The 13,274-nt window shown below is 38.2% G+C and overlaps 1 protein-coding gene across 32 annotated transcripts in view; it reads right to left on the bottom strand.

Moving 5' to 3' along the window:
* Positions 1 to 13,274, bottom strand: part of GALNT13 (polypeptide N-acetylgalactosaminyltransferase 13) — a 943,716-nt gene that overhangs the window by 482,475 nt on the left and 447,967 nt on the right. The window lies entirely within an intron of this gene.

The raw sequence follows: 13,274 nt of genomic DNA, 5'->3' as shown, positions 1-13,274 counted from the left end.
GAAAGAGATGGGAATACCAGACCACCTGACCTGCCTCTTGAGAAACCTGTATGCAGGTCAGGAAGCAACAGTTAGAACTGGACATGGAACAACAGACTGGTTCCAAATAGGAAAAGGAGTATGTCAAGGCCGTATATTGTCACCCTGCTTATTTAACTTCTATGCAGAGTACAACATGAGAAACGCTGGGCTGGAATAAACACAAGCTGGAATCAAGATTGCCGGGAGAAATATCAATAACCTCAGATATGCAGATGACACCACCCTTATGGCAGAAAGTGAAGAGGAATAAAAAGCCTCTTGATGAAAGTGAAAGAGGAGAGTGAGAGAGTTGGCTTAAAACTCAACATTCAGAAAACAAAAATCATGGCATCTGGTCCCATCACATCATGGCAAATAGATGGGGAAACAGTGAAAACAGTGTCAGACTTTATTTTTGGGGGCTCCAAAATCACTGCAGATGGTGACTGCAGCCATGAAATTAAAAGACGCTTACTCCTTGGGAGAAAAATTATGACTAACCTAGATAGCATATTGAAAAGCAGAGACATTACTTTGCCAACAAAGGTCCATCTAGTCAAGGCTATGGTTTTCCAGTGGTCATGTATGGATGTGAGAGTTGGATTGTGAAGAAAGCTGAGTGCCGAAGAATTGATGCTTTTGAACTGTGGTGTTGGAGAAGACTCTTGAGAGTCCCTTGTACTGCAAGGAGATCCAACCAGTCCATTCTGAAGGAGATCAGCCCTGGGTGTTCTTTGGAAGGAATGATGCTAAAGCTGAAACTCCGGTACTTTGGCCACCTCATGTGAAGAGTTGACTCATTGGAAAAGACTCTGATGCTGGGAGGGATTGGGGGCAGGAGGAGAAGGGGACGACAGAGGATGAGATGGCTGGATGGCATCACCGACTCCATAGACGTGTGTCTGAGTGAACTCTGGGAGTTGGTGATGGTCAGGGAGGCCTGGCGTGCTGCAATTCATGGGGTCGCAAAGAGTCGGACACGACTGAGCAACTGAACTGAACTGAACTGAGCAACTTTCACTGCACTTTCACACCATAAAGTAGGATAGATTTCAGGAATTTGTTTAGGATACAGGAATTACAGGGAGGAGTGATGTTCCAATGCAACTTTGGTGTCATTCAATGCCTTACTCCTGGTACCTAGAAACTCTCCTCAGATTTGGGGATGGGGCCTTAAAGTTTGGTCATTTGTAGGACAGAGAACAAGTTATTTAGGGCAGTAATGATTGCAACTTAGCAACTTACACTCACTTTACTTTCTATGACATTAATTCTTGCTATGACAAATATTTCCTGAGTACCTATGAAAAGACAAGTGTGACAGCAAGTACTGACAATATTAGCCCCAAATAAGACACACAAAGTGACTGCCCTCATGGAGGTAGAGTACAGAGGCTTAGGAATTGGACTTTACTCAAAAAGCAATGGTTGTTTTTGAAGATTTTCAAGCAGTCAGGCTAGTTTGGGGAGGTGGGATGGTAGAGGAATATAATGAGGAAAACAAGTAAAAAAAAAAAAAATCAAACTATTTTGTCTTGCATCCTTTGATTTGGCTAAAAAGTGTGAACAATGAGAAACATATAATGTTTTGTAAATGAAATTCATTTCTAAATAGACATTTGAAGTTTAGCATTTTGGATGGGACAGTATACTGAATCAAATGTTTTGCTAAATAGGAGAAACACATGGTTTACATGTAGGTCATAAAGTTCATTTGGTGGAGTGGAATTTAAACTATGTTTATCTAAAAAAGGAGAGTATCCTGTATCTGTACATCTTACTGATATCCATTCATCTAAAAATACTTCTCCTAGAAGGCAATGGCACCCCACTCCAGTACTCTTGCCTGGAAAATCCCATGGATGGAGGAGCCTGGTAGGCTGTAGTCCATGGGGTCTCTAAGAGTCGGACACGACTGAGCGACTTCCCTTTCAGTTTTCACTTTCCACTTTCATGCATTGGAGAAGGAAATGGCAACCCACTCCAGTGTTCTTGCCTGGAGAATCCCAGGGACAGGGGAGCCTGGTGGGCTTCCGTCTGTGGGGTCACACAGAGTTGGACACGACTGAAGCGACTTAGCAGCAGCAGCAGCAGTGAATATGTACTATTTAAAGAAACCAAATTAGATTCTTTTAACTAAATTCAAACCCCAGCTAATAAGTAATTGTTAAGAGCTTCAACTTCAAGAAGGAATGAGATTTTTTCCCCCTACTTGTTTTTTTCAGTAATTGAAATATAAACAGGAGTGAAATTTAACAAGTTGCACTACACAGAACACAACATTCTGCACATTTGATGTCTCCTTGGCAATATCTTCTGATTTCCACTCAGACAATGCCCAATTCATGAGACGATAGGACAGATATTGTTACTAACAGTTAGACCTACTGCTGGCTCTTATCTGAGCCCCTCCCCTCAGTCTGACACAATGCTTCCAAAGTTTCCGACAGACGTTCTGCTCTGGAGGTTATAATGTCCTCTGTCCTCACAGTGGGGGTCAAATATTGCGTCTGTGCTACCAGACAGACAGAAAATATTCAGCCTTGGTTACTGAAACAAATGACATGTGATTTCATTTAAACTTTAAGACATATTCAGAGATTTTCCAGTATACTACAATATAAGGGCGCAGTATTTCTGAAATGATGATTGATTGATTTTGAAGATGATGAGTATGTAGGACAATGCAATAACAAAAACATTAAGCATTAAAACATTTCACTATAGTAGATCCCATGAAGTAAAACAACTCACTTTTCTGTCTACTATATGTGGAATATAAATTATATATAAGACTCTTGAGAGTCCCTTGGACTGCAAGGAGATCCAACCAGTCCATTCTGAAGGAGATCAGCCCTGGGATTTCTTTGGAAGGAATGATGCTAAAGCTGAAACTCCAGTACTTTGGCCACCTCATGCGAAGAGTTGATTCATTGGAAAAGACTCTGATGCTGGGAGGGATTGGGGGCAGGAGGAGAAGGGGACGACAGAGGATGAGATGGCTGGATGGCATCACTGACTCGATGGACACAGGTTTGGGTAAACTCCGGGAGTTGGTGATGGACAGGGAGGCCTGGCGTGCTGCGGTCAATGGGGTTGGACATGCCTGAGCAACTGAACTAAATTTAACACATTATATCATATATACATATCAGAAATGTGTATATATACACATTATATCATATATACATATCAGAAATGTGTATATATACACATTATATCATATATACATATCAGATGATATAATGTGTTCAGTTTAGTTCAGTTGCTCAGTCATGTCCAACCCCATTGACCGCAGCACGCCAGGCCTCCCTGTCCATCACCAACTCCCGGAGTTTACCCAAACCCGTGTCCATCGAGTCAGTGATGCCATCCAACCATCTCATCCTCTGTTGTCCCCTTCTCCTCCTGCCCTCAATCTTTCCCAGCATCAGGGTCTTTTCAAATGAGTCAGTTCTTCGCATCAGGTGGCCAAAGTATTGGAGTTTCAGCTTCAACATCAGTCCTTCCAATGAACACTCAGGACTGATCTCCTTTAGGATGGACTGGTTGGATATGCAGAAGGCAATGGCACCCCACTCCAGTACTCTTGCCTGGAAAATCCCATGGATGGAGGAGCCTGGTAGGCTGCAGTCCATGGGGTCACAAAGAGTCGGACACGACTGAGCGACTTCACTTTCACTTTTCACCTTCATGCATTGGAGAAGGAAATGGCAACCCACTCCAGTGTTCTTGCCTGGAGAATCCCAGGGACGGGGGAGCCTGGTGGGCTGCCGTCTATAGGGTTGCACAGAGTTGGACACGACTGAAGTGACTTAGCAGCAGCATATATATATATATATAATTTTTATTACATGTATATTTCCTAATGCTCTTAAACCTTGAAAAGAAAGCAGCAATCTACTGCTGCTGCTTTGAGCATGCCACCATATCTGATATTTAACTGTTAAAATGCATATTTTATATTTCAATATTATTTCCCTTGTAAACTGGCTGCTGTGTCTTTCAGCAAAGGAGAGATCCTAAAGGCTTTGTAAAGTGAAATTAAAAGGGAGATTCATCATTCTCCAAAAGTTTGTGGCTCTCTTTATTGGTCTTTCAAAGGCTCTACCAAGAGGAATTACACATTACAATAAGGAATTCAAGTTTATTTTCTCAGCAACAAGTGTGAGAGAAGTTTATCCAGCAAACCCTGTGATGGAACAAAAGAGCACTGGCTATGGTGTCAGAGGAATCAACTTCTGCCTCTTACTGCTTACACCTGCTAAGCCTTGTTCCACCCACAGGCTCAAGTTTTTCCACTACAAATAATTACATCTGCATCACTGCACTACTATGAAAATTTTTTTTAATTTTGCCATGTATGGCAAAATTATACAAACTGTTAATTATTACATTTAAAATCTTTAATTTTTCCATTATTGATTGCAACATTGACTTTGTAAGACAAAAGGAAGAAAAGAGAAAAGAAGTAGGATTGAAAAACTTTGCTAATCTAATTTTTTGGTGGCACAATTAGAATAACACATTGAGGAAAAAACCAGTAATAAATATTTAAGATAACCGAGGAATGAAGATATGTTTAGACTGAGCCATAGTCTTATTTTGGAAAGACTTCCTGAAGTTGATCCAAAAGAAAAGATACCCAAGAAAATGAAAACGAAGAAGTAAATATAAAATTCTGATAATGATAAAAACTATAGGATACTTGTATTTATAATATATAATATGTGGGATATACTATTCTATGGAACAGTATATCAGTAATGATACATCCCATCTTGCAAGGAGCAAAGGAGTAAGGAATGGTAATTGACAGGTGTTAATCATTTGATTGATCCCAAATAAATGTCAGATAAGATTTGATACATTTATTATACAGACAGATTTATACAAATACACTGAACTTAAAAAAAAAAAGCTTTCCATTGTTTTATGGGTTCTACTGTTTAAAACACAAGAACATCACACTAATACTGTAATGTGGTAGGGTGGTAATTATTCATATCCATATAACCACCATGTATTTTATGTCTCTAACACAATAATACATCTATACTTTTTAAAATTCCCCACATACTTCATCTTTCTACACTTTTGACCATGAAACATGGTAGCACACTTTGATAAATATTTAAATTTCTCTCTCCTACACTCAATGCTACTTTAGTCAAAGTGTTCTACAGTACATGAGAAACATCAGACAGTAGTTACTTCCATTATTGATAATATTTGAGCTTACTCTGATAATACATAGGTATAACTTGCTTTATCTGAATAGAGGTCTTCATGACAATGTATGTGATCAATTTTTAAGTCCATTATACTTTTCTATTACTATACATTATTTTAGAAAAAAGACATAACAAGATATTTTAACCTTATGCCACAATAAAAGAAATTGTGTTACATTTCAGCTAGCATAGTTTAATTGTATTTTAAAAGAAAAATTATCTTACAAAATCCTAACACTTTAGAATAAACCAAGCATCATATTAGCTTACTTAAACAACAGGCAATAGGTATAATATTTTCCAAATCAAGTTTTTTTTTTCTTAGTCAAATATTTCCCAGTGATTCTCAACAGGAGACAATTTTGTCCCAAGAACATCTGACAGTGTCAAGGCAATGTTTTTAGTTGTCAGAACGAGGGACCATTGACTGATGGAATCTAATAGAGCCCATGAATGCTACTAAACAATCTGCATGCACAGGATAGCCCTCACAGTAAAGAATTATCCAGGTTTAAATGTCAACAGAACCAAGGATAAGAAACTCTGCCTAAAATTAATATCATAATAAGGTTCTAATAAGAACAAAATTAATACAAGATGATTTTTCAGACCAGCAAGCAATAAGATTCAGGAAAATAATAGCTCAGATGTAGGGCATATTAGCCATGAACCAGGTGCTGTTTTATTAATTCACTTATCTGTGCTGACCACAGTCCTCTGCGTTAAGCATCACTATTTATCAACTTTATTCTACAGATGACAAAATGAGACTTTAACGTAATTTTATTGCTGAGTGTTACCTATCTTCCAAGAGGTTGAGATAAGATTTCAACCATAGCCTGTTAACTCTAAATCATATACTCTTGACTACATCACTATACAATTGACTCTTGAACAACTTTGGCTTGAAATGCACAGGTCCACTTACACATGGATTTTGTTTTTCCTAAATATATACTAGAAACTACAATCTGAAGTTGTTGAATCTGAAGTTGCAGAATTGTGGATATAGAGGACCCACTGTAAAGTTGAACTCAGATTTTTTACTTCACAGAGGGTTAGTGCCTCTGTTCCTCATTGTTCAAGGGTCAACCCTACTGTCTTTGTGTTGAGAACATGCTTTCTGATATAGGTTTTAAAAATGTATCACATTTAATAAAATCTATAGAAACCTCTGATGTATTATTCTGTATTAGAAAACCTCATGTTTGAAGATCGATAAAAGTTTAAGACACTGCAGATGTCAGTAAATCATTATTCATTTATCGAAATTCTCATTTCAGCTTTAGTAAACGTATTCAAAATGTCAAGAAGAGTGAAAAATGCAATTAAGTGAAACACATCACACTAACAAGAAAATGAGAACAGAAACTACTTAGCTCTGGAATAATATTACAAGTGTAAAAGCAAGTTAAAATAAGAGAAAGGCTCATCAAATCAACAGGAGGTCTCACATTTTCAGTATAGCAGAGAGAATTACAGCTACCAAAAATCCTCTCAGGAATAATACAAACTTACTAATTGGAAAGTATGGTGTATTCATTTTCTAGGAGTGCCAGAACAAAATACTTGGTGGATTAAACAACACGTTTATTTCTCACAGTTCTAGAGGCTAGAAGTCCAAGTTAAGGTGTTGGCAGGTTTGGTTTCTCCTAAGGCTTCTCGCCTTAATTTGCAGATGGCAGTCTTCTTGCTGTGCCTTCCCATGGCCTTTCCTTTGTGTTCACAACCTTTGTTTCACTTTCTCTTCTTAAAAGGACACCAATCAGATTGGATTAGGGCCCCAAACTAACAGCCTCATTTTTACCTATTTAAAGACCTTATTCCAAATAAGGTACATTCTAAGGTACTGGAGGTTAGGACCTCAACACTAGATTTTACTGGTACATAATTCTGCTAAATATATGCCAAGAACAATTACTAAAAAGACATGGGGCCTGCCTAGAATTCTCATGGAGGACTAAACAGTTTGTCAGATATTAGGGAAAATCTATAAAAGACTTATAAAAATAGATGGCACTGTGTCAGTTCAAGGTGTTAGAACCTAAAGGGGATGGCCAAGATTCAACTTTTCCCAGACCCATATTGAAATCTGCTTGTGTATATACATGGTAGTCATGGTCTCATCAGTAGCCCTGTAACATTTTCCCTACATTTACTACACAGAAGAATAAATAAATGAAAGGTTGCAATAGCCAAAATGCATTGATAGTCAAAGTGTACTGTATCTTAGTGTAGGTGAGGAAGAGTTAAGTGCAATCTGGAGTCCCTCTGCTTTTAGTTAGGTTTCTTTTTTGTTTGTTTCTTCCTGCATTTTTTCCCCCTGTAAACCCACAGGAACATCAGAAGTGCTGCCTTGAGTCTAAGGCAGTGTTTCTCACTAGAATTTAAAGCCTGTTTCTCTGTGCCTGCCAAGAAAGCAAGATCATGACTGCAGGACATGTTTTTCTCCCTCGTACTTGAAGCAACACAACTTGCCTCCAGAGCTGTCTGTCTACTCAGCAGGACAGTAAAAACAAAGAAGAAAATATGAGAGTCAAGCAGGATAGAAGATAAAGACCAAATGGTGAGATGACTGAAGCAAGCATCACAGAGGAGTGTTCTCTGAGAAAAAGGGCTAATTGGAACAAGATAAGAAGCATGATAACTAAAGAATATTTGTTAAGAATAAGCAAATCAGTAATACAATTATCAATCTACTGTCATTCTAATGTAATTTGCCATTTCATTCCTGTTCTTAGTCTCCTATATCACAGCTAAAATGGTCTTCTGCCATCTCGTCTAACCGCAGGAACCCAAACTCACATGGGTTTGACTGTAATAAATTCTCCCCGTTCAACCTCAACTTGATTACTTATGCTTAAACAGCACTTTCACCATGTGATTTCATTCCCCTTTTCTAAGTCTCTTCAATTAAAAAGGACATAAACTCTTAATTACTGTTACTTTTCTCCACAATTTGGCCTCACCCTGCGGATTCATGATCCACCCTTATTATTCATTACTTCAGCACACACCGAGTTAAGTAATGCCAGTCTCATTATTCCAAGATCCTGTCACTAGTCAGCCTAAAATATCTTCCCTTTCCCCTTGCACTGACCATAGACACATTATCTTCTGATTTAGTTTTTTTCTCCTCTTTTTTTTTGGGAGGGGGTGGGGGCACTGCATCATGTAGGATCTTACCTCCTTCCTGCTGCTGCTGCTGCTAAGTCACTTCAGTCGTGTCCGACTCTGTGCGACCCCACAGACGGCAGCCCACCAGGCTCTGCCATCTCTGGGATTCTCCAGACTAGAACACTGGAGTGGGTTGCCATTTCCTTCTCCAATGCATGAAAGTGAAAAGTGAAAGTGAAGTTGCTCAGTCGTGTCTGACTCTTCACGACCCCATGGACTGCAGCCCACCAGGCTCCTCCACCCATGGGATTTTCCAGGCAAGAGTACTAGAGTGGGTTGCCATTGTCTTCTCCTTGACCTGGGATCAAACCCACATCTCCTGCAGTGGAAGCACAGAATCTTAACCACTAGGCCCTTAGGGAAGTGCCAACACCTCATCTGCTGAAACCTAGCTAGTAGCCAGTCCATAGTCCATTTCCAACTTATGCTTCCGAGAGGATAACACCAGAGCTGAAGCTAACAATCCATATACCTTCTGAATATCTTACCTTGTATCTCTCAAAATTATCTCAGATTAAACATAACATTTAATTCATTTTTGCCTCCAAAAATAATTGTTCCTGCCCCCAGAGTTTCTTTTATATACTCAGCCAAGAGAGACCTAAGACCTAATCTTCACTGTCCCTCCCCTCTACTCTCCCCTGCATCCAGTCATTCATTAAACCTGACTGAAATATCTCTTTAAAATTCTTTCATATCTAGCACTGTCTCTCTGTGTTCTTTATCACATTATTCACCATCTCTCACCTAGCCCAGGGTGTTAGTTTCCTAACCCTCTTCTGTGTCACTTCATCCTATTTTAATTCACCAAACTATAGCTCTGTAGCATGGGAACCAAAGCCCATCTCGATCTAGACTCTGGAGTAGTGGTCAGCTTCCACCACTGTGACATCCCCAAGCCAGCAATATCTTCCTGGCCCATGACTAATGGTGAATGTCTCTAAGTTTTTGTACAGGGAGGGCCACAATCTAAAATGCCTTTCTTTCATTATCTTTCACATAAATTCTTAAACATGTTTCAAGCAGTTTAAAGCTTGAAGAAGTCTTCCCTGACTTCATGGGCAGACCTGGTCATGTCATCTCCAAAATTCTATTTTGTACAAACTCTGTTTTGACATTGGTAATCTTTTCATATATTCCTTGTACATTATTCTAGCAAGTAGCTAGTGGGCAAGGTTGGGAGTAATGCAGTTTTTTCATGTATATATTCCCAGAATATATCAGGAAATTATTCCACAGAAGATATCAAACAGATGCCTGATAACTATTAGTCACCTAATACATTTATGGTGGTGGTGGTTTAGTCACCAAATTGTGTCTGCTTCTTGTGATCCCATAGTCTGTAGCCCATCAGGATCCTCTGTCCATGGGATTTTCTAGGCAAGAATACTGTAGTGGTTTTCTTGCCTTCTCCAGGGGATCTTCCCTGACCCAGGGATCGAACCCAGGTCTTCTGCACTGCAGGCAGATTATTTACCAATTGAGCTACCAGGGAAGGCTAAAAGAGGCTGAGAAGGTAAGCAAAGCCACAGAGAAAATCTAAAACAGAAATAAACACTTCTCACCTCAGGATGTTCAGCTGCGCTAAGAACGGAGACTCACTATTACCATCAGGATTCAAAACTATACACCTGATTCATAGAGAAAGGTCAATTACAAATTCTAATTATCTGCTCTGAAAATTCCTTCATCAACAAATGTGCTAGTCTTTAGACAATTGTTTAATTACTACTATTATCAAATATTAAATGTAATAGACTCTTATGTGGGAAGTAACCTCTTGAAATATTAAATAAGAAGATAAAGCAATAAAATAAAACAAAGCCTATACACAGCCAGCACCATTTTCTTGATATCAGAGGAGTTCTCTTAAGTGAATGTTCTAGAAAACTGAAATTTATTAACAAAGCTTTGAAAACATTTACTCTTAAATTTGATGCTTTTGAACTGTGGTCCTGAAGAAGACTCTTGAGAGTCCCTTGGACAGCAAGGAGATCAAACCAGTAAGGAAATAAACCCTGAATAGTCATTGGAAGGACGGATGCTAAAGCTGAAGCTACAATATCTTGGCCATTTGATGCAAAGAGCTGACTTGTTGGAAAAGATCTTGATGCTAGTAAAGACTGAGGGCAAGAGGAGAAGTGGATGACAGAGGATGATACAGTTGGACGGTACCACTGACTCAATGGACGTGAGTTTGAGCAAACTCAGGGAGACAGTGAAGGACAGGGAAGCCTGGAGTGCTTCATGGTGTTGCAAAGTGTTGGACATGACTTAGCGACTAAACAATTCATAAAAATCTTCTAAAAAGATATCAATTTCTTAATTCAATTCCTAAAACACAGTACACAGAGTAAAATTTATTCCTGATTAACATCATCACTGTGACAGACCAGTGCTATCCCGATCTACAACACTGTGATTCCCTCAGAAGTTAATAATTATAGGATTGTACGTCTCCATGTAATGACACTGCCTTTTAAAGTTTCACATACTTAATAGAGCTTCTTCAATAGCCTTGAAATAAGATGACACTTAAGTTGTCAGTGTGCCTAACTCTAATGGCCAATCTTGCAATCTTGTAATCTGTGGGCTAAAAAAAAAATAAAATTACATAAACAACTCTATTGGGGTTGAAAAATGTTTTATTCCAGTAAGTAGTTCCTGAATAAAACTCACAGGCTTATTGTACATGATTACAATTATTCTGAGCCTCAGAGCTCTGCTGTTTCAAATGGATGAAATCACTATCACTCAAAAAATGTTTAATTACTGACTGTAACATACGTACTCTGGAGTTCCAAAATAATACTAATTGAATAGTTTGACAGTATCCTCAGGGAAAGTTACTCAACTCAATTCTCTCTGACTATAAAAAAATTACCTACGTGAGAAATAACAGATGGAAAGAAAAAGCAAAAATGTGAGAAAGGCAAGTTCAAATGAAACAGCAGAATCCATACTGCATGGTTTTAGAAGTCAAGACTTGACACCTTTAGAAATATTTATTCATATTGTTTTTTAATGTAAAATTACAATGGTTATCAGAGTAGTAATAACAGAAATTTGTACAACAGTGTATGTCACATATAATTTAAGAATCAGAAGACTCGGATTCCTTTGAGGTCCAGTGGTTAGGACCTCATTCTTTCACTTCCAAGGGCACAGCACAGCCAAAAAATAAATAAATAATTTAAAAAAAAAATCAAAAGACTTGTACTTAAATTGACATTGAATTTTCATATGAAGTGGTAGATTTTTTAAGAAGTCCTACAACATACTTTCATTGATATTTCTGATCAAGTAATTTCCTATAAACTGTCTTGGACACTGGTTCAGGAAAAGATGAAATAAAATGTATATTCTTCATATAATTAATATGTAACATAGGTAATACATTGTATAGTTTACAAAATTACAGGTCTATGGAAATTAGCATTGTGTCATGTCTAAAGAAAAAAATCCAAGTGAGGACATTATGACTTTTGCTAACATCCTCTGATCACTGAAGCTCATTAGCTTTCATAGATCACTTCTATGACAATAATAAATGAGAAGAAAAAGAAAATAAAGTTTATTGGTTTTCTAAGTTTTACTCAAGCAAAACTCAAGTCATATAAGATGTATTTCTCCTTGAATTTTCTCAGTATATTTCTACCCAGTACTTGGGTATTTTAGGGTCTGTAGAAATCTAGTAATTTCTAAGATCTGCTACCAAACACAGTTTATAAAACAAAGTTGTTAAGAATAAGCAACAAATACTATTGCAATGATTGGATACACCAAAAGCCCAATTCCCAAGCAAAATTGTGTGAACACTTTGCAAAGGTCAGTATAAAACTGTCACCTTTGAATCCATAGTCATTTTCACAAGCTCCAATCTCTAAAAAGAATGTACTCAACAAAAGTTTAATGAAAGACAGGCTTTACCTAAGTTAAAATTCACAGAGTTTCAAATAAACATCAACTTCAGTTGACATTTTTTCTGGGGATGGGGGTAGAGACAAGTGACATCCAACAATTTGGGGGATGGCCTTAAACATGTTTAGAAAAATTAAAAGGGAAAAAAATTGCCTCACATACTGACTCCAAATTCTGGTCAACTCAAGCCCCACTCCCACCATCATGAGCTGCCTATTTTGGGAACATGGCTGTCAACCTTCTACCATCCTTCCTTTTTTTTTGCAACTTCTCCAGTTTCAGTATCAACCTATACACACTCCTACATCTCCTTTTCCTCTTTCCCACATCACAGCTCTCAACACTCACTTTTATTCCCCTACATTACTGCTTGAACTATTATAAGAGGAAACCATACTGATTGGAAGAATTTTTTTTAAAAAATCCACAAACTACTTGTATGCTGCTGCTGCTAAGTCACTTCAGTTGTGTCCGACTCTGTGCGACCCCATAGACGGCCACCCATCAGGCTCCCCTATCCCTGGGATTCTCCAGGCAAGAACACTGGAGTGGGTTGCCATTTCCTTCTCCAATGCATGAAAGTGAAAAGTGAAAGTGAAGTCGCTCAGTCGTGTCCGGCTCTTAGTGACCCCATGGACTGCAGCCTACCAGGCTCCTCCATCCATGGGATTTTCCAGGCAAGAGTACTGGAGTGGGGTGCCATTGCCTTCTCCAAAACTACTTGTATAGGTGTAAGTAATCCTGATTTTTTACTCAAAAACCTAAAGCATTACTTAATTTCTAAGCATTAAGAAAAGGGTAAGACTTGGTATCTTATGATTTATGTTAAAAAGTATAGGAGTATACTACTCTAACAATATTTTAAACAAAAACTATGAGTTACTACATGTGACATGATGTCTTATGAAATATCCCATGGAA

This window comes from Bos grunniens, chromosome 2 (assembly GCF_055505025.1).
Source record: "Bos grunniens cultivar Pamir isolate PY7600 chromosome 2, Bosgru_T2T1.0, whole genome shotgun sequence".
NCBI lineage: Eukaryota > Metazoa > Chordata > Mammalia > Artiodactyla > Bovidae > Bos > Bos grunniens.
This window is presented reverse-complemented; position numbering and strand designations above follow the sequence as displayed.